Here is a 23,424-nt window from a genome sequence, read left to right as displayed (position 1 = left end):
CTACTATCTCAAGGTCCGTTTTTTCTATCAGTATCTCAAATCATTAAATTTGAAGGTATGGAAATTGAACGCTTAGTTCTAAGTCATAGAGGTTTCTCTGATTCAGTGATTAATACGATGTTACAAGCTCGTAAATCTGTCTCTAGAAAGATTTATTATAGAGTTTGGAAGACTTACATTTCAAGGTGTTCTTCACATAATTTCTCCTGGCATTCTTTAAGAATTCCTAGAATTTTGCAGTTTCTTCAGGATGGTTTGGATAAGGGTTTGTCTGCAAGTTCCTTGAAAGGACAAATCTCTGCTCTTTCTGTTTTATTTCACAGAAAAATTGCTATACTTCCTGATATACACTGTTTTGTACAGGCTTTAGTTCGTATTAAGCCTGTCATTCAGTCAATTTCTCCTCCTTGGAGTCTTAATTTGGTTCTGAGGGCTTTACAGGCTCCTCCATTTGAACCTATGCATTCTTTGGACATTAAACTACTTTCTTGGAAAGTGTTGTTCCTTTTGGCTATCTCTTCTGCTAGAAGAGTTTCTGAGCTATCTGCTCTTTCTTGTGAGTCTCCTTTTCTGATTTTTCATCAGGATAAGGCAGTTTTGCAGACTTCTTTTCAATTTTTACCTAAGGTTGTGAATTCTAACAACATTAGTAGAGAAATTGTTGTCCCTTCTTTACGTCCTAATCCTAAGAATTCTTTGGAGAGATCCTTACATTATTTGGATGTGGTAAGAGCTTTGAAATATTATGTGGAAGCTACTAAAAATTTCAGGAAGACTTCTAGTCTATTTGTTTTATTTTCTGGTCCTAGGAAAGGTCAGAAAGCTTCTGCTATTTCCTTGGCTTCTTGGTTGAAACTTTTGATTCATCAAGCTTATTTGGAGTCGGGTCAAACTCCGCCTCAGAGAATTACAGCTCATTCTACTAGATCAGTCTCTACTTCATGGCCTTTTAAGAATGAAGCTTCAGTTGATCAGATTTGCAAAGCAGCCACTTGGTCCTCTTTGCATACATTTACTAAATTCTACCATTTTTATGTATTTGCTTCTTCGGAAGCAGTTTTTGGTAGAAAAGTTCTTCAGGCAGCTGTTTCAGTTTGATTCTTCTGCTTTTTGATTTAAGTTTTTTTCTTTCAAAAGTGAAAATAACTTATTTTTGGGTTGTGGATTATTTTCTCAGCAGAATATGGCTGTTTTTTTGTTTTATTCCCTCCCTCTCTAGTGACTCTTGAGTGGAAGACTCCACATCTTGGGTATTGATATCCCATAATTCACTAGCTCATGGACTCTTGCCAATGACATGAAAGAAAACATAATTTATGTAAGAACTTACCTGATAAATTCATTTCTTTCATATTGGCAAGAGTCCATGAGGCCCACCCTTTTTATGGTGGTTATGATTTTTTGTATAAAGCACAATTATTTCCAAATTTCCTTTGTTGATGATTTCTACTCCTTTCTTTATCACCCCACTGCTTGGCTATTCATTAAACTGAATTGTGGGTGTGGTGAGGGGTGTATTTATAGGCATTTTGAGGTCTGGGAAACTTTGCCCCTCCTGGTAGGATTGTATATCCCATATGTCACTAGCTCATGGACTCTTGCCAATATGAAAGAAATGAATTTATCAGGTAAGCTCTTACATAAATTATGATATATGTGTTAACACAAAATTATATAACCAATGGTGAAAAAATATTAATTCTTATAATACGGTGTTAATGCTTAAGACATTAAGTCCACAAACAAATGTCTCTGATGTATCAATCCCACGGCTGCAATGCTTCTTCCAAAAACTTGGTGGCAGTTCAAGTATGGCAGGTGTAGAAATAGGATAAAACAGAAGAAGGCGCCACAATAGTGCACATCAGTAGAACAATGGCTCTGCACACGCAAAATATAAATCGTACTTACAAGATAAACAGCACTTGATAAGTGCCACAAAAGCCTCCTGGACCTTTAACAGCTGTCCAGATAGCTGCCCTCACGCCAAACAGCAATGCTCCCACTGGTATGTACAGTCATGATTCCCGTGTTCTCTCATCTTTTAACCCCTCCAAGGAGTCTGCGATTCCTGTGTCTTGGTTATCAACTGTACCACTGCGCACAGGGATAGAGGCAGCTCTACAAAATATCCTCCAATGAAATATAACAGAGCATTCAACAGAAAGTTTGTAAAAGCCGTGAAGTCCAATGATTAAAAGTATTATGGTTTTATTAAAATCGAATCAAATACAGCATACACAACGCGTTTCCTGGTCCAATGACCGCTTCATCAGGTGTATAAAGTAACATTAAAAATTTACAGCTTTTAATGGCCCCATTCGGTGTCTAATACCGCTCAGGGCGCATGCGTTTAAAAATACATCAAGCCAATGAAGTGAATGAAATAAACCGGCTTGTATTTGATTGGATCAAAAAGTAGGCTTGTCATAGAGTTACTTAATCTCACGGAGATGTCTGAACCAGCTTAAAAACCCATATTGAAATGACGATACATACTTAAAAACATATAGACAATAAAATCGACGTCTCCATTAGTGATGTCCCGAACTGTTCGCCCGCGAACGGTTCACAACGAACATAGCTTGTTCGCGTTCGCGTTTGTGGGCGAACACATGGCGATGTTCGATCCGCCCCTATGTGTCATCATTGTGGAGACTTTGACCCTTTATGTCACAGCCGCCTGACACATTAGAGCCAATCAACATCAGACACTCCCTCACAGACACTCCCAGCTACTCGGAATCCGCCATTTTAGATTTATAACGACCTTGCTTTTTTAATGAGAGGACGTGTTGTGTTTTTGTTCCTGACATTAATAGGAAAAACATAGCTAGGCTAGTGTATTTACAGTCCAGAAGGACTCCACTCATCTCTGCTGCAAGCACAGCACCCCAAAAAGCCCTTTTTAGGGCTATATTTCGTGCCTTTATTTTTTTTCTTTTTTTTTTTCTTAGCATTTGCCTGGCTTTCAGCTGTGTGCTTAAGGCTCACAGCATATGCTGTGACTACTGCCACCACTGATAACTCCCTAACAACATTAGTTTAAATTTAACTAACCCAAAAATATAATTATTTTTCTAGTGTAATTTTTTTTCATTTTCTATCAGGCCAGTGTCACACAGCATATACTCTGGTTCATTGCTCTGTGCCAGCCAGCAGCCACCAGTGTTAATATCCGTTTATAACATTATTTTTAATTTAAAAAAAAAAACACAAAAAAATATTTTTCTAGTGCAATCTAATTACATTTACTATCATGCCTGTGTCTGTCAGGCTCACTCAGCATTAATATACCTCTTTTTTTTTCATTCTTTTGGTTAATTGGTCTGTGCCAGGCAGCCACCCACCCAGCACTCATATCTATTTTTCTTTCACCTTAATTTTAATATATATAAAAAAAAAAAGTTTAAATTTGTTTGCTAGTGTAATGTAATATAATTTTCTATCCGGCCTGTGTGTTTTGCTGACATAGAGAGCCTACTGTGTTTACTTGCTGCCCTCCCTAGTCTATGAGCCACGACTCATATGTGTTTAACCTTTTTTTTAATTCCCCCCCCCCCCCCCCCCGCAAAAAATAATTTCAATCATTTTTCTAGTGTAATCTAATAGTATTTTCTATCAGGTGTGTGTGTATCCAACATACAGAGCCTACTGTTTTTAATAGCTGCCCTTCCAAGGCTATCAGCCACGACTCATATGTATGTGCTTAACCTTTTTCTTAAAATTTCCCAAAAAAAGTCTTTAAATCATTATGCTAGTGTAATCTAATTGTATTTTCTATCAGGCCTGTGTCTAACTGTCTATCTGACTTACACAGCATACTGTTGTTATAATTGCTGCCCTACGTAGCAGCCAGCCAGTGCGACCACTCATAGAGTCATATGTGCATTGCACTTCTTAACATAATTTTAATATTAAAATCTAAAATTTTAAAATATTTTGCTAGTGTAATGTAACTTAATTTTCTATCAGTCCTGTGTTTTTGTCACTTACACAGCATACTGTGTTAAATTGCTGCCCTACCTACCATCCACGACTCATATCTGCCAGCCTGTCTGCCAGGCCCAAGTAGCCAATTAGTGGCACCAATCACAATTCTCGTAACAGTAATAAAAAAAACAAAAACATAATTTTTTGGACTGCAAATATTCAGTCTCCTAGTGCCATTGAATTTCATTTACCTCCTGCCTGCCACTGCCAGCCTTTTGTGCCAGGCCGTCTAGCCAACTATTTACACCAATCATAATTGTTGTCACAGTCAGACAGTATAGTTATTAATTTAAATAAAAAATTTTTTTAGTGTTGATCTTTATCCTCAGTTTGCTCGTGCCTTTGAATTGCACTTTTCTACAGCCTTCCAAGCCTGTGTGCCAGGCCTACTTAAAAAATATTTACACCAATCATATTTGTTGTGACAGTATTCTAATAATTAAAAATTTAAATTTTTGGTAATAGTTGCTGTGATTTGAATCCTCAGTTTGCTGGTGCCATTGAATAGCACTTTCCTCCTGCCTTGCAGCCTGCTGTGAGCCAGGCCCCCACCTAGCCAATTGTTGTCAGCAATCATATTTCTGTTAACAGTATTTCAAAAATTGTCAATCATCACTGTTTAGACTGTCAGTAATCAGTCTCCTAGTTTCCTTGAATTGTATCTCCCTCCTGCCTGCCATCCTTTTGTGCCAGGCCGTCTTGCCAACTATTTACACCAATCCAAATATTTTGTCACAGTATAGTTACTAATTAAAATTAAAAAAATCTTTATTGTTGATGATCTTAACCCTCAGTTTGCTCGTGCCTTTGAATTGCACTTTTCTACAGCCTTCCAAGCCTGTGTGCCAGGCCTACTTAAAAAATATTTACACCAATCATATTTGTTGTGACAGTATTCTAATAATTAAAAATTAAAATCTTTGGTAATAGTTGCTGTGATTTGAATCCTCAGTTTGCTGGTGCGATTGAATAGCACTTTCCTCCTGCCTTGCAGCCTCCTGTGAGCCAGGCCCCCACCTAGCCAATTGTTGTCAGCAATCATATTTCTGTTAACAGTATTTCAAAAATTGTCAATCATCACTGTTTAGACTGTCAGTAATCAGTCTCCTAGTTTTCTTGGATTGCATCTCTCTCCTGCCTGCCATCCTTTTGTGCCAGGCCGTCTTGCCAACTATTTACACCAATCCAAATATTTTGTCACAGTATAGTTACTAATTACAATTAAAAAAATCTTTATTGTTGATGATCTTAACCCTCAGTTTGCTCGTGCCTTTGAATTGCACTTTTCTACAGCCTTCCAAGCCTGTGTGCCAGGCCTACTTAAAAAATATTTACACCAATCATATTTGTTGTGACAGTATTCTAATAATTAAAAATTAAAATTTTTGGTAATAGTTGCTGTGATTTGAATCCTCAGTTTGCTGGTGCCATTGAATAGCACTTTCCTCCTGCCTTGCAGCCTGCTGTGAGCCAGGCCCACCTAGCCAATTGTTGTCAGCAATCATATTTCTGTTAACAGTATTGCAAAAATTGTCAATCATCACTGTTTAGACTGTCAGTAATCAGTCTCCTAGTGTCCTTGAATTGCATCTGCCTCCTGCCTGCCATCCTTTTGTGCCAGGCCGTTTTTCCAACTATTTACACCAATCCTAATTTTTGGTCACAGTATAGTTACTAATTAAAATTAAAAAAATCTTGATTGTTGATGTTCTTAATCCTCAGTTTGCTCGTGTCCTAGAATTGCACTTTTCTATAGCCTTCCAATCCTTTTTTTTTGGGTTTGGGTGCAGCTAATCATGAAGGCCAGATAGACCTGCCACCATTTGGTTTTGTAACAGGTATGAAACTGCAAAGAACAGTACTACTTAACACAACCTACTTACCATGGGTCCAAGAGCATATGTTTGGTTGTTATATTTTGTAAGGGTAATCATGCAGGCCATATAGACCTCCACCAATAGGGTGAGTATGAGTAACAGCTATTAAAATGCGAAGGACATTACTAATTAACACAACATAGTTACCATGGGTCGCAGACCAAGAGCAGATGTCTTATTATTATATTTTGTATGGGTAATCATCCAGGCCGTATAGACCTCACCAAATAGGGGGAGTTACAGAGATTAAAGTGCTAAGAATGGTAGTACTTAAAACACAACCTAGTTAAAATAGGTAGCAGACCACATGTCTTATTATTATAATTTTTCAGGGTAATCTGGCAGGCCATATAGAACACCCCCGATAGGGGGGGGGGGAACAGGGATTAAAGTGCTAAGAAAAGTACTAATTAATACAAGCTAGTTGGGTCCAAGAACGCATGTTTGATTATTAGAATTTATTAGGGTAATTATATATCTAACAAATCTATCTATTTCTCTTCTATCGATTCTATCTAACTATCAATCTATGTATATCTATCTATCTATCCTATCTATCACTATCAATCTATCTTCTGTCCGGGATGTTTTGAGACAGTCACTTTGGGAATGTTAGTTGATTTAGACCCATTATGGCTTAAAAGCAGACTCTGCATCAACTATGTAATTTTCCATGGGAGTTTTGCTAGGGATCCCCCTCCAGCATGCAACAGTCCAGGTGTTAGTACCCTTGAAACAACTTTTCCATCACTATTGTGGCCAGAAAGAGTCCTTGTAGGTTTTAAAGTTCGCCTGCCTATTGAATTCAATGGCGGTTCGCGCGTTCGCGAACAATACCGGAAGTTCGAGTCCGCGGTTCGCGAACCAAAAATTTTAGGTTTGCGACATCACTAGTCTCCATATACACTTAAAGTGGTATAAAATAAGAATAGTAATTTCCATTACAATGCAATCCCTTGCATAAAGCAATCATAACCTTAAGAACCAATTCACCAATATACACTCAAACCGGATATTTAACACCCACTTATACTTGGCCAGAGATTTCACATGCATTTAATAAATAGGTACATTAATACAAATAATATAGGTAAATAAAAAACGAAAACATCGATATGGCAGAATTAATTAATAACATATTTCGTATTAGATTTTCACGTATTTTATTGAGGATCATGTCCATATGATGTCTTATATTTAATAAGAAATGTCTATCTGGGATCTCCTGGTTCTTTAGTGACATAGTATGGGAGACATTTGGGGACAGTATTATATGCCTTGGAATTAATTATCTAGTATTTGTTAGGATATGTAGTTCACTCATGCTCTCATGTTATTTATTTGTAGCAGTTTAGAGACCATTACTGCCATTGTGTTACCAGGTATCATATTGATATCCAGAATTATCTGGATATCATTAAGCATTTAGGTTGTTGGATAGTATACTTTTTTATCGGAAGATAGTATCTTACAATCTACGAGAGATATATATTGTTGCAATATTATGATTTGCTTGTCATATAAACAATAGATTTAATTGATGTGTGTGTTATATATTATATTTAGTTTTAATTTTTTATTTTTTACATATATTATTTGTATTAATGTACCTATTTGTTAAATGCATGTGAAAACTCTGGCCAAGTATAGTGGGTGTTAAATATCTGGTTTGAGTGTATATTGGTGAATTGGTTCTTAAGGTTACGATCGCTTTATGTGAGGGATTGCCATTGTCTATGGAAATTACTATTCTTATTTTAATACCACTTTAAGTGTATATGGAGACATCGATTTTATTGTCTATATGTTTATAAGTATGTACTCGTCATTTCAATATGGTTTTTTAGCTGGTTCAGACATCTCGTGAGATTAAGTAACTCTATGACAAGCCTAATTTTTGATCCAATCAAATACAAGCCGGCTTATTTCAATCACTTCATTGGGACATATTTATCAAGCTCCGAATGGAGCTTGATGACCGTGTTTCTGGCAAGCCTGAAACAGCAGTTATGAAGCAGCGGTCACAAAGACCGCTGCTCCATAACCTGTCCGCCTGCTCTGAGCAGGCGGACAGACATCGCCAGAAATCAACTCGATCGAGTACCGATCGGGTTGATTGGACACTCCCTGCTGGCGGCCTATTGGCGCGAGTCTGCAGGGGGCGGCGTTGCACCAACAGCTCTTGTGAGCTGCAGGTGCAATGCTGAATATGGCGAGCATATTGCTTGCCGTATTCAGCGAGTCTGGCAGACCTGATCCACACTGTCGGATCAGGTCGACAGACCCTTGATAAATAGAGGCCATTGGCTTGACCTATTTTTACACGCATGTGCCCTGAGTGGTATTAGACTCCGAATGGGGCCATTAAAAGCTGTGAATTTTTATGTTACCTTTATTACACCTGATGAAGCGGTCATTGGACCGGGAACTGCGCTGTGTATGCTGTATTTGATATGATTAAAATAAAACCATAATCATTTTAATCAATGGACTTCACGGCTTTTGCAAACTTTCTGTTGAATGCTCTGTTATATTTCATTGGAGGATATTTTGTAGAGCTGCCTCTATCCCTGTGTGCAGTGGTACAGTTGATAACCAAGACACAGGAATCGCAGACCCTCCTTGGAGGGTTAAAGATGAGCGAACACGGGAATCCTGACTGTACATACCAGTGGGAGCGTTGCTGTTTGGCGTGAGGGCAGCTATCTGGACAGCTGTTAAAGGTCCAGGAGACTTTTGTGGCACTTATCAAGTGCTGTTTATCTTGTAATTACGATTTATATTTTGCGTGTGCAGAGCCATTGTCCTTACTGATGTGCACTATTGTGGCGCCTTCTTCTGTTTTAACCCTATTTAAAGTCAAAATTAAAGTTTCACGATTCAGATAGACAGCAATTTTAGGCAAACTTTCTATTTACTCCCTATTATCAATTTTTCTCATTCTCTTGATATCTTTATTTGAAAAAGCAAGAATGTAAGCATAAGAGCCGGCCCATTTTTGGTTGAGCACCTGGGTAGGCTTGTGATTGGTGTCTAAATGTAGCCAACCAATCAGCAAGCGCTACTTAGGTGCTAAACCCCCAAAATTGGGCCGGCTCTTATGCTTTGCATTCCTGCTTTTTAAATAAAGATACCAAGAGAACGAAGAAAAATCATAATAGGAGTAACTTAGAAAGTTTAATCATATTGCTGTTCTATCTTAATCATGAAAGTTTAATTTTGACTAGACTATCCCTTTAAGTAGATAGAAACATGAAAAAACATATTTTTGAAATATTCATATTTAATAAAGGTTCTGCACATTGCATAATATGTTCTATGTATTTATAAATAGATATTCCTTTATATATATATATATATATATATATATATATATATATATATATATATATATATATCTGTGTGTATAAATATCTATACCGCTATATAATCATATATATATATATATATATATATATATATATATATATATATATATATATATATAGTGGATATAAAAAGTCTACACACCCCTGTTAAAATGTCAGATTTCTGTGATGTAAAAAAATGAGACAAAGATGAATCATTTCAGAACTTTTTCCACCTTTAATGTGACCTATAAACTGTACAACTCAATTGAAAAACAAACTGAAAAATTTTAGGTAAAGGGAAATAAAAATAAAAAAATAAAATATGGTTGCATAAGTGTGAACACCCTTTTATAACTGGGGATGTAGCACTAGCTTGTTCAGAATTAAGCAATCACATTCAAAATCATGTTAAATAGGAGTCAGTACACACCTGTCATCATTTAAAGTGCCTCTGATTAAACCAAATACAGTTCAGCTGTTCTAGTTGGTGTTTCCTGACATTTTGTTAGTCTCATTCTACAGCAAAAGCCATGGTCCGCAGAGAGCTTCTAAAACATCAGAGGGATCTCATTGTTAAAAGGTATCAGTCAAGAGAAGGGTACAAAAGAATTTCCAAGGCATTAGATATACCATGAAACACAGTGAAGACAGTCATCATCAAGTGAAGAAAATATGGTGCAACAGTGACATTAACAAGAACTGGATGTCCCTCCAAAATTGATGAAAAGACGAGAAGAAAACTGGTCTGGGAGGCTGCCAAGAGGCCTACAGCAACATTAAAGGAGCTGCAGGAATATCTGGCAAGTACTGGCTGTGTGGTACATGTGACAACAATCGCCCGTTATTCTTATTGTTTGGGCTAAAGGGGTAGAGTGGCAAGACGGAAGCCTTTTCTTACAAAAAAAAATCCAAGCCCTGGCTAAATTTTGCAAAAACACATCTGAAGTTTCCCCAAAAGCATGTCTGCAAAAGGTTGTTATGGTCTGATGAAACCAAAGTTGACACTCTTTTGGCCATAATTCCAAAAGATATGTTTGGCGCAAAAACGAACACTGCATTATCACCAAAAGAACACCATACCCAAAAGTGAAGCATGGTGGCGTCAGCATCATGCTTTGGGGCTGTTTTTCTTCCAGCTGGAACTGGGGCCTTAGTCAAGGTAGAGGGAATTAACTGAACAGTTCCAAATACCAGACAATATTGGCACAAAACCTTTAGGCTTCTCGCTAGAAAAGCTGAACATGAAGAGGAACTTCCTTCTTTCAGCATGACAACGACCAAAGCATACATCCAAATCAACAAAGGAATGGCTTCACAGAAGGAGATTAAAGTTTTGGGATGGCCCAGCCAGAGCCCAGACCTGAATCCCAATTCAAAATCTGTGGGGTGATCTGAAGAGGGCTAGTGCACAGGACGATACCCTCGCATTCTGACAGATTTAGAGTGTTTGCAAAGAAGAGTGGGCAAATCTAGCCCAAGTCAAGATATGCACATGCTGAAAAACTCATACCCAAAAAGACTGAGTGCTGCAATAAAATCAAGGTGCTCAATAAAGTATTAGTTTAGGGTTTTCACACATATGCTCAACCATTATTATTTTATTTTTTTTTATTTTTATTTCCCTTTACCTAAAAGATTTCAGTTTGTTTTTCAATTGAGTTGTACAGTTTATAGGTTCACATTAAAGGTGGAAAAAGTTCTGAAATGGTTTATCTTTGTCTCAATTTTCACATCACAGAAACCTGACCATTTTAACAGGGGTGTGTAGACTTTTTATATCCACTGTATATAATAGATATATATTGTGCCAAAATACCATTAGATATATGTAGAAATAATGTATTTATGAATAACATAGAACACTATTCTTCTATGTGAAGAACATTGGATGTGAAATATTAATGTTTTCGTGCCCCAGTTAGCACAAATGAGAATAAGCGATTGAGTTTTGTGCGAAAGTGGAGTGTAAGTTTTTTTTCCCTTTTTTCTCATTCATTGACTTCTATGTAGGAAGTTGTGAATGCACACACTATATTTTTCTAACCTTTGGATTTTTGTGCTTCTCGGGTTAGCAGTTTGCTTCCAATTATTAATATGAGCGCATCCCGACCAATGCAAACATCTTACTTCTAGTGCAATAGTGCAAGAGCGAAATTTTAGCCCTGGGGGGTGGGGGGGGGGGGTTAACATGGCTTTGAAAAAAAAACAAAAATGCCTGAGCTTTCCTATAATTTCTTTGCACATAAATTCTGATGTGTTTACATTTGGACTTACAAAATATCTTAAAGGGACATTCAACACTAAATAAATGCTAGATAGGATGCTGCTTTCAAAGAAAAGATTAGTCTGAGAATAGCATGTACATGTATTTTTTAAAGTTTCATTAGTTTAAATTTTGACATAATAAGTGAAAAATATTAATATAATACAATGGGAGCTGTCTTGTTGTAACTTAGTTTACTCTTTCTGATGTAGCCAATAAGAGACAGTTATAAACAGGTCATTATATTGTGCAGACAATAGCAGTTTGGAATATAACCATGTTCTGGACCTTCATTTCTAAAAGGAACTGAAAAGCTCAGAATTTCAGAATGAAATTACAGGAAAAGGGGACAAAATAAATGTATAATTTTATATTATCATCTCAAAGTGTTTGCTGTCCCTTTAAACATGATTGTTAATGACAAATAGAATATAGAATCACTTTGTATTACAAGCTGCAATTTATACTATTGCCTAAATTCATAAATGTCTGTGTGGTTGCCTAGGCGCCTACTGGTGAATGTGAGATAATTTTCTAAATCAATTGAGCATAACTTCACCTATATTTTTCAAATATTCATTAGTGGGCATTCCTGCCATTAATATCTATACTTGTGTGAGGTGCCCAATATAGAATATCTTGTACTTGCAATGAGGACCACTTGCAAAACAGAACAATTTAACTGCAGCAACACAATTGAAAACAGATTGAAAACAGTAAATGTAAATGTTTGTAAGTGTAAAAAAAAATCTTCATGTCTGTTTTCTTATGGAAAATAAGTTTTGATGAATATAAAGCAAAGTGTTTCAGAGACCTCACAGACACAAATGATTGGTTGACTGCAGTATTCCAAGTATTCTTCCAAAGTCTTTCCATGGGGTGTGGCTAGGAGTTTTTACTTGTACTAATGCAAGAACCCCAGGCTGCATATCAGAGGTATCTTGTCTAGCTATTGGGGCATATGTATCAAGCTCCAAATGGAGCTGATTGCCCGTGTCTTCTGGCGAGCCCTGCAAGCTTGTCCAGAAACAGCAGTTACTGAAGCAGCGGTCACAAAGAACGCTGTTCATAACCTGTCCGCCTGCTCTGAGCAGGCGGACAGACATCGCCGGAAAATCAACCCGATCGAGTACGATCGGGTTTGATTGACACCCCCTGCTGGTGGCCTATTGGCCCGCGAGTCTGCAGGGGGCGACGTGTGCACCAGCAGCTCTTGTGAGCTCGCTGGTGCAATGATGAATACGGTGAGCGTATTGCTGCCGCTATTCAGCGAGGTCTGTCGGACCTGATCCGCACTGTCGGATCAGGTCCGACAGACCTTGATAACTAGAGGCCATTGTGTTTACCTGTTGCAAAGCTGACAAAGTTTTCATAATTATTTTGTTTTCTTTCATTTTTCTTTTACTATGGAAGTTGGTCCTCCCATTTTAATAATTTTTTCTGGAAAGCTTTGAAGGGGTTTTCATGATATTGAGCATTCATTCATAAATTAACTAAATCTATAACCTGGTATACAACATAATATATAACAACATTTACTATATCTTGTAAGTCTTATAATGAATTGCCTTTGATTCAAACATATTTGAGGTTGCAGGAGTTTTATTTTAATGTGAAAATAATTATTATTAAAATTCTTACACTTTAATTCCTTAGATGAATCACAATTAATGAAAGTTTATGTTATAACACAATATGATTTAGGTTATATCCCACACAAGAGATGCCTTACCCCTACAACACAGCCACAATTCATACATTTCAAATCATATAATTCCCTCTCAAAGTTAGTCTTCAACCATAATTATCAGACACAGGGCCTCCATGTACTAAGCAGACAGCGAGCTGCCCGCAAATATTTTCGCGTCAAAACTCTCACACACGAATATGTACAAAGCCGTCAACTATGTTCCAAACCCGCATTTTTAAATTCCAAGCATACTTATATGCCAAACCTCGCTACCACTCAATTTTTCAATTGCTAAATAGACAGATATGACCACCAACTCGCAATAAACTAATGTCCTAAAAAATCTATTTCTCCACACACTTCATTTTTCGCCTACCACACCTCAATATTTTTGCCTCGACACCTCTTAGGTGGTGGGTAAGGTACAAAACAATAGGAAAGTCATGTAGACGCCAGTCTAGATTAATATAAAAGGCAGAGAATGGTTTTCGGGGGCACTCAGTAAGCTCAAACGTCTAGAGATATGGGGTATGATCACATTAATAATGGGGACCTTAATAAGGGTGTTCTCAAATGATTTTATATATATATATATATATAATTATATATATTTGGGACTCCTTTTCCCTTTTGGTAAAAAATTATTGAAGGATAAACTCACTCTTTTTTTTGTATCTTTTATTGAAAAATACACCCTTTATGTATTTATTCGTGTTTATCTAATAAATTTGCATAATGGTTGTTATGTTCTTTTTTAGTTTTGAATATATGAAATATTAAATGTGAATTCTAATCGTTTATAAATTTCTATCTGTACCCAAATAAATATAATGTCACATTGAAAACACTTCCGGACTCTCAGTTTAAGCCTCTATATTTGTGATATGGTTAACCCAGGTACGTTTTTTTTTACTAATATATAGTGCAGCAGAACTTATATGGATAAGAGACTTGCGCAAGTCTGAAAACATCCACCTGGAATAATTCTGACTGCTACCGAGAAACATCAACTCCTGAGGGAAGAATTACTCGAAGGAAGGGTAAGACTACCTGCATGGCAGGATTAATACAAAGTCTACCAAAGGTACTAATCATATAAAGATCTTTTAAAAAACCCTCCCTAAGGCAAGTCCCTAAAAGGCTCAACTTTAAGCATTCAGTAGTTGGCCACTACTAAAGTTTATTGTCAATGAGAAATATGCTTTAGGAGAGACTTTTGTGTAATCGTTACATTTGGAGAGACTTTCCATTTCTAAAATAACACGCAAAGTTACATATGTCAAAATAAGGGGCATTGCAACAAAATTACCATTTGACTAAAAGAGACTATACAGCTTTCTCTTTAAAAATAATACTTTTTTTGGTTCAATTAAAGGTGGTAACGTTAGGACCATCCTTTACCTATCAGTCCAGCTAAGAAAACCACAGAAGCCATTTTCTTAAAGCAGAAGTATATTTGAAACACTTGCATAAAGTTATAAGCTTAGTAATTTATTTTAAATATCTACGCATATCAAAGGTTTTCTTAGAAGAAAGTTTAATTGTTTGTTTTTAAAGGAACAAATTTGTCACAATAGATTTCAGTGAAAAATCTGCTAATTGTATAATTTTGTATTTTATGATTTTTATGTAATGTTTTTTAATAAGTAAAAGTTTTTTTATAAAATTGGCATATATTTTCAAGTTCTCTTCACTATATATTAGTCAAAAAAAACGTACCTGGTTTAGCCATATCACAAATATAGAGGCTTTAAACTGAGAGTCCGGAAGTGTTTCAATGTGACATTATATTTATTTGGATACAGATAAAATTTATAAACATTAGAATTCACATTTATTATTTCATATATTCAAAACTAAAAAAGAACATAACAACCATTATGCAAATTTATAATAAACACGAATAAATACATAAAGGTATATTTTTCAATAAAATATAAAAAAAGAGTGATTTATCCTTCAATAATTTTTTACCAAAAGGAAAAGAGTCCAAATATATATAATTATATATATATATATATATATATATATATATATATATATATATATATATATATATATATATATATATATATTTGAGAACACCCTTATTAAGGTCCCCATTATTAATGTGATCATACCCATATCTCTAACGTTTTGAGCTTACTGAGCGCCCCCGAAAACCATTCTCTGTTTTATTTAAATTTTCTCCGTCCAGGAGGAGGACAGTATTTCGGGAGGCAAAAAAGCGTTTTAAGTCCAGCGCTTTATAGACTATAAACCCTTTATTTTCTCAATATAAAAGGCAGTAATATCATCATTGTACTTACATTGTTTATTTCTGCCGCTATAGACACACTTCTATATTTATTTCTTCTCCGTGTGATGCAAATCCATTATAGAAGTCAGAATACTGAAGAAAATGTTACTAATCAATTAGTTAGAAGAAGGAGACTTTGTGTCCCCCATGTATTACTTCCACGGGTTGGTTTGCACGGCCTTTCAGACCGAGAGATTGTACAAAGATTCTGGCTTGATTGTGAATCCATATTACACTTGTATCGAGAGATAGAAGTTTATTTGAAGCCGGTGACGGCACTTTAACAGGCTATTCCTGGACTATTGAAACTATTAGCTGCATTGCATTTTATGGCAACAGGCATTTTCACGTCACTTAACAAAAGTCATAGAGGCTATGATGATTATTTTTCCACGATATGTTTGCTTACCATCTACCCAAGAAGAATGGAAATCTAAAAAATCAAATTTTTATAAGATGACTGGGATGTCCAATGTCCTAGGGGCCATCGACTGTACCCATGTTGCAGTAAGACCACTTCAAGTTTGTGAGGAGATCTATAGGAATAGAAAGCATTTTCATTCCTTGAATGTTCAGATGGTCTGTGACCCCAACATGAAGATAATCAGTGCCCGTTCAAACTACCCAGGCTCATGTCATGATTCATACATCTTTAGAAAAGTAGCATTTTTATAGTAGCCAAATTATTTTCCTGCGACTACTATGACGTTTCTGACACCTTGCATGTCACATGTTAATAATTGGCCATACAATTCTACTGACATTTAAGTACATTAGATTAGTCCCAGCGAGCAAGGCGTCACATTTATCAATAATCTGCCACTGTATGCGGCGAGCTATACATGTCTATTTCTGGGTGGTTTTTAATACAAAGTGACAGCGGACATCATTTCGCCCACGGCGAGTAACAGCGAGTTTATCTGCGTATACAATGTCAGATTAATTGACGGCTTAGTACATGGTGCCCACAGAGTGAACAGTAATAAAACCCTGTTGCCAGCCACATAAACAACAGTGATTAACTCCTTCTGTTAGTCAACAGATATAGCTATGAATAAATTATTTTAGACCTATAAATAATTTTGTATATCTCCAAACATTAAAAAATATACAGGGAGTGCAGAATTATTAGGCAAATGAGTATTTTGACCACATCATCCTCTTTATGCATGTTGTCTTACTCCAAGCTGTATAGGCTCGAAAGCCTACTACCAATTAAGCATATTAGGTGATGTGCATCTCTGTAATGAGAAGGGGTGTGGTCTAATGACATAAACACCCTATATCAGGTGTGCATAATTATTAGGCAACTTCCTTTCCTTTGGCAAAATGGGTCAAAAGAAGGACTTGACAGGCTCAGAAAAGTAAAAAATAGTGAGATATCTTGCGGAGGGATGCAGCACTCTTAAAATTGCAAAGCTTCTGAAGCGTGATCATCGAACAATCAAGCGTTTCATTCAAAATAGTCAACAGGGTCGCAAGAAGCGTGTGGAAAAACCAAGGCGCAAAATAACTGCCCATGAACTGAGAAAAGTCAAGCGTGCAGCTGCCAAGATGCCACTTGCCACCAGTTTTGCCATATTTCAGAGCTGCAACATCACTGGAGTGCCCAAAAGCACAAGGTGTGCAATACTCAGAGACATGGCCAAGGTAAGAAAGGCTGAAAGACGACCACCACTGAACAAGACACACAAACTGAAACGTCAAGACTGGGCCAAGAAATATCTCAAGACTAATTTTTCTAAGGTTTCATGGACTGATGAAATGAGAGTGAGTCTTGATGGGCCAGATGGATGGGCCCATGGCTGGATTGGTAAAGGGCAGAGAGCTCCAGTCCGACTCAGACGCCAGGCAAGGTGGAGTGGAGTACTGGTTTGGGCTGGTATCATCAAAGATGAGCTTGTGGAGCCCTTTTCGGGTTGAGGATGGAGTCAAGCTCAACTCCCCAGTCCTACTGCCAGTCTTCTGGAAGACACCTTCTTCAAGCTGTGGTACAGGAAGAAGTCTGCATCCTTCAAGAAAAACATGATTTTCATGCAGGACAATGCTTCATCACACGCGTCCAAGTATCACCAGCGTGGCTGGCAAGAAAGGGTTATAAAAGAAGAAAAATCTAATGACATGGCCTCACTAGTTCACCCTGATCTGAACCCCATGACCTGTAGTCCATCATCAAATGTGAAGATTTACAAGGAGGGAAAACAGTACTACACTTCTGAACAGTGTCTGGAGGCTGTGGTTGCTGCTGCACCGCAATGTTGATGGTGAACAAGATCAAAACACTGACAGAATCCATGGATGGCAGGCTTTTGAGTGTCCTTGCAAGAAAGGTGGCTATATTGGTCACTAATTTGTTTTTGTTTTGTTTTTGAATGTCAGAAATGTATATTTGTGAATGTCGAGATGTTATATTGGCTTTCCACTGGTAAAAATAACTAATTGAAATGGGTATATATTTGTTTTTTGTTAAGTTGCCCTAATAATTATGCACTGTACTAGTCACCTGCACATCACAGATATCCCCCTAAAAATAGCTATAACTAAAAACAAACTAAAACTACTTCCAAAACTATTCAGCTTTGATATTAATGAGTTTTTTGGGTTCATTGAGAACATGGTTGTTGTTCAATAATAAAATTAATCCTCAAAAAATACAACTTGCCTAATAATTCTGCACTCCCTGTATAATCTATTTTATAATCGCGTATGTACCCGTGTCCTTCGATGTCGGCAATACGCACGCAACCCCTCAAAGGAATGTTGGCAGCACGAGGCCAGCCAATAGAATGTTGGATGAGCGCGGCAGCCAAAGAATTCACCTGGATGCAGCAAAGCTGCATCCAGGTGGATTCCGAAAATGGCAGGGTGGTGAAAGAATCGATCCCACAGGTAAATTCTTTCACCACCCTGCCATTTTTGGAATCCCACCGGGATGCAGCAAAGGCAAAATGGAGCATTACAAAAAAAACAAAAAACACCCGCAATACGTATTAAAAAAAAACGTTAACTGCCCCACAATAAAAAAACTATCCGTCCGCGATAAGTAATAAAAAAAACTAACCGCCCTCACGAACTATTAAGAAAAAAATAATCTAGTTGTATTAATAATCAAGAAGGTAGCAAAAAAACAGTACTATTACTATTGTACTTTTAATTTGCTGCTCAAAAAAATTCTGCCACTCCAGGCATAGGTCTGGCTGGTTTTTAGCCCTAAATATATGCTGCTTGGCACTTTCTGTAGATAAGGACTTCCTAGACGTAATTTATGTTGATTCATTTAACAAACTATCTTGACCTTGTTAATAGGCCTCTTGGGTAAATTGAAATCCAATTAAATTTAATTCAGTCAGTTTTAGTTTGACCAAGCTACTACTTCCTGATCAATAGAAAGGTTAAAGTGTTTCTTTAAAAATTAACTGTTTAGCAGGAACTTTCAAAGGGATAACTGATCTAACCATGAATGTATTCATAATTATATAGATGATAGATAGATAGATAGATAGATAGATAGATAGATAGAAAGATAGATGATACATAGGTAGACAGAGAGATAGATAGATATTAGAAAGATAGATAGATGATACATAGAGAGATAAAAAGATACATACACACCTTGTAAATTTCTGTTGTCTTGCTTCAAAATAAGATATGTCTAAACATTTTTAAAATTATTAAACATCTTGTTTTTCAGTAGCTAAACTTCGCCCACCACTTGCCTCATTTAGATGAGGTAATCCAGGCTTGAGTCTGTGGTGTGCTTTGTTTTGTAGATATTATGGGGAAAATATGTAGCATGGTTAACCTAGTGAAATCTACAGTGTGCATTTTCTGCTCTGAAAAATAGAAAAGCCTCAATTTCCAGGGCTAAATTACACAAAAAGCAGGCAAAATAATAAATGAACGTAATTTGAAAGTTTTACTATGCATAACAACATTTTATAGTAAATATGTCAAGGTGTTTTCTGTCCCTTATATTATGCAGATGTTAATATATCTAATATTAATTTAAGGGAAAATACATTAAAGTATGCACATACAATATAGAACTTTTTGTGTTTGTAGAATGTATATGTTTCTTGATAGTCTGACAGATAAGCAAAGATTATGCAGTTCTCATAATAGAAAACAAGTGAAATATCCAGTAAAATTCAACGATGCAAACCATTTAGCTATGCTTACAATGAGAGAAAAGGGATTGTACAGATTTGAATTTAAAAAAATACATAATGTAATGGGATTTTTATAAATATATTCTTATGTTATATGACAATCTGCAGTGCCATTAATTAGATCAAGTTATTTGCATTTACTGTGCACGGTGTTGAAGTTTTAAAACGTGGTTAACAGTGTTTAGTGTTGAAATAAAGGTTTTTTTCTCTTGTAAGGTGTATCCAGTCCACGGATCATCCATTACTTGTGGGATATTCTCCTTCCCAACAGGAAGCTGCAAGAGGATCACCCACAGCAGAGCTGTCTATATAGCTCCTCCCCTAACTGCCACTACCAGTCATTCTCTTGCAGCTCTCGACACGATAGGAAGTAGCTAGAGAGATGTGGTGAATTTATGTAGTTTATCTTCAATCAAAAGTTTATTATTTTCAAATGGTACCGGAGTTGTACTGTTTTAGCCTCAGGCAGAAAGTTGAAGAAGAGTCTGCCTGTGGTTTTTGATGATCTTAGCAGGTTGTAACTAAGATCCATTGCTGTTCTCACACATAACTGAAGAGATGAGGTAACTTCAGCTGGGGGAATGGCGTGCAGGGTCTCCTGCTATGAGGTATGTGCAGTTTAAATTTTTCTAGAGAAATTAATATGCTAGAAAATGCTGTTAATACCGGAGTTATTTAAGGTAATCCTGATTACAGTGATTTAATAACGACTAGTATCATGCTTGCTGTAAAAGGTAATATTCTTATTACTTTCTCACATTACTGAAAATAAGATAACGTTTGCTGGAAGTGTTTAAAAACGTTTTTTTTCTACATATTGGTGATAAAACTTTATTGGGGGCCCAGTTTTTTCCGCATGGCTGGCTAGATTTTGTCTAGGGATAGTTTTTTATGGACCTCTCACTGTGAGTACAGGTTGGGAGGGGCCTAATTTCAGGCCTAAATCGTGCAGTAGTTTTTGCAGCTTGAGACTTCCAGCTTCCCTGAAAGAGTCCCCTGAACACTTAGGACCTCTACAAGGGTTTTTGTGCCTTCAAAAGTCGTTGTATGGGGCAGGTAGGGCCACAGCAGAGCTGTGGCAGTTTGTTGTGACTGTTAAAAAACGTTTATATCGTTTTTGATCCGGTTTTTGAAACTAAGGGGTTAATCATCCCATTTGCAAGTGGGTGCAATGCTCTGTTAGTCTATTATACACACTGTAAAAATTTCGTAAGATTTACTGTTTTTTATCACTGTTTTTCAATTTCTGACAAAATTTGTTTCTCTTAAAGGCACAGTACCATTTTTATTTTTTGCTTGTTTACATTTATCAAAGTGTTTTCCAAGCTTGCTGATCTCATTGCTTGTCTGTTTCAACATGTCTGACATAGAGGAAACCTCCTTGTTCATGTATGTTTAGAAGCCATTGTGGAACCCCCTCTTAGAATGTGTACCAAATGTACTGATTTTACTTTAAGTTCTAAAGATCATATTCTGTCTTTAAAAGATTTATCACCAGAGGAAATTGACAAGGGAGAAGTTATGCCGACTAACTCGCCCCACGTGTCAGAACCTTTGACTCCCGCTCAAGGGACTCCCGCTCAAGTGGCGCCAAGTACATCTAGCGTGCCCATGGCGTTTACTTTACAAGACATGGCAGCAGTTATGGATCATACCCTTACAGCGGTATTGTCCAAACTACCAGGGTTACAAGGAAAGCGAGACAGCCCTGGGACTAGAAAAAATACAGAGCTCTCTGACGCTTTAGTAGCTATGTCTGATATCCCCTCACAATATGCAGAAGCTGAGGCAGGAGAGCTTCTTTCTGTGGGTGATTTTTCTGACTCAGGGAAGATGCTTCAACCTGATTCTGATATGTCTACATTTAAATTTAAGCTTGAACACCTCCGCGTGTTGATCAGGGAGGTTTTAGCTACTCTGGATGACTGTGACACCATTATAGTGCCAGAGAAATTGTGTAGATTGGATAAATATTTCAGAAATTATTACTAAGGAATGGGATAGACCAGGTGTACCGTTCTCTCCCCCTCCTATTTTTAAGAAAATGTTTCCTATAGATGCCGCTACACGGGACTTATGGCAAACGGTCCCTAAGGTGGAGGGAGCAGTTTCTACCCTAGCTAAGCGTACAACTATTCCTGTCGAGGACAGTTGTGCTTTCCTAGATCCAATGGATAAAAAGTTAGAGGGTTACCTTGAGAAAATGTTTATTCAACAAGGTTTTATTCTCCAGCCTCTTGCATGCATTGCCCCAGTCACTGCTGCTGCGGCCTTCTGGTTTGAGTCTCTGGAAGAGGCCTTACAGGTAGAAAACTCCATTGGATGATATACTTGACAAGCTTAAAGCGCTTAAGCTAGCCAATTCATTTGTTTCTGACGCCGTTGTTCATTTAACCAAACTAACGGATAAGAGCTCAGGTTTTGCTATACAGGCGCGTAGGGCGCTATGGCTTAAATCCTGGTCAGCTGACATTACTTCAAAGTCTAAGCTTCTCAACATTCCCTTCAAGGGGCAGACCCTATTCGGGCCTGGAATGAAGGAGATCATTTCTGATATTACTGGAGGAAAAGGTCATGCCCTTCCTCAGGATAGGTCTAAAAAATTAAGGACCAAAAAAACTAATTTTCGTGCCTTTCGAAACTTTAAGAAGAGCGCGGCATCAACTCCCTCTAATGCAAAACAAGAGGGAAATTTTGCCCAGTCCAAGCCGGTCTGGAGACCTAACCAGGCTTGGAACAAAGGTTAGCAGGCCAAGAAGCCTTCTGCTGCCTCTAAGACAGCATGAAAGATCAGCACCCGATCCGGTAACGGATCTAGTAGGGAGCAGACTTTCTCTCTTCGCCCAGGCTTGGGGCAAGAGATGTCCAGGATCCCTGGGTGTTGGAAATTGTGTCCCAGGGATATCTTCTGGACTTCAAAGCTTCTTCCCCAAAAGGAAGATTTCACCTCTCACAATTATCTGCAGACCAGATAAAGAGAGAGGCATTCTTACATTGTGTTCAAGACCTCCTAGTTATGGGAGTGATCCACCCAGTTCCAAAGGAGGAACAGGGGCAAGGCTTCTATTCAAATCTCTTTGTGGTTCCCAAGAAAGAGGGAACCTTCAGACCAATCTTAGATCTCAAGATCCTAAACAAATTTCTCAGGGTCCCATCTTTCAAGATGGAGACTATTCAAACCATCCTACCTATGATCCAGGAGGGTCAATACATGACTACCGTGGACTTAAAGGATGCTTATCTTCACATTCCGATACACAAAGATCATCATCGGTTTCTCAGGTTCGCCTTCCTAGACAGGCATTACCAGTTTGTGGCTCTTCCCTTGGGTTAGCTACGGCACCAAGAATCTTTACAAAGGTTCTGGGGTCACCTCTGGCAGTCCTAAGGCCATGGGGCATAGCAGTAGCCCCTTACTTAGACGACATTCTGATACAGGCGTTGAATTTCCAAATTGCCAAGTCCCATACGGACATTGTTCTGGCATTCCTGAGGTCTCATGGGTGGAAAGTGAATGAAAAGAAGAGTTCTCTATCCCCTCTCACAAGAGTTTCCTTCCTGGGAACTCTGATAGATTCTGTAGAAATGAGGATTTACCTGACAGAGGACAGGTTGTCAAAACTTCTAAATTCCTGCCGTGTTCTTTATTATGCTTCTCGCCCTTCGGTGGCTCAGTGTATGGAAGTAATCGGCTTAATGGTAGCGGCAATGGACATAGTTCCGTTTGCCTGCCTACATCTCAGACTGCTGCAACTCTGCATGCTCAGTCAGTGGAATGGGGAT

This window comes from Bombina bombina, chromosome 3 (assembly GCF_027579735.1).
Source record: "Bombina bombina isolate aBomBom1 chromosome 3, aBomBom1.pri, whole genome shotgun sequence".
Lineage (NCBI taxonomy): Eukaryota > Metazoa > Chordata > Amphibia > Anura > Bombinatoridae > Bombina > Bombina bombina.
Note: the sequence above shows the minus strand (reverse complement) of the source record.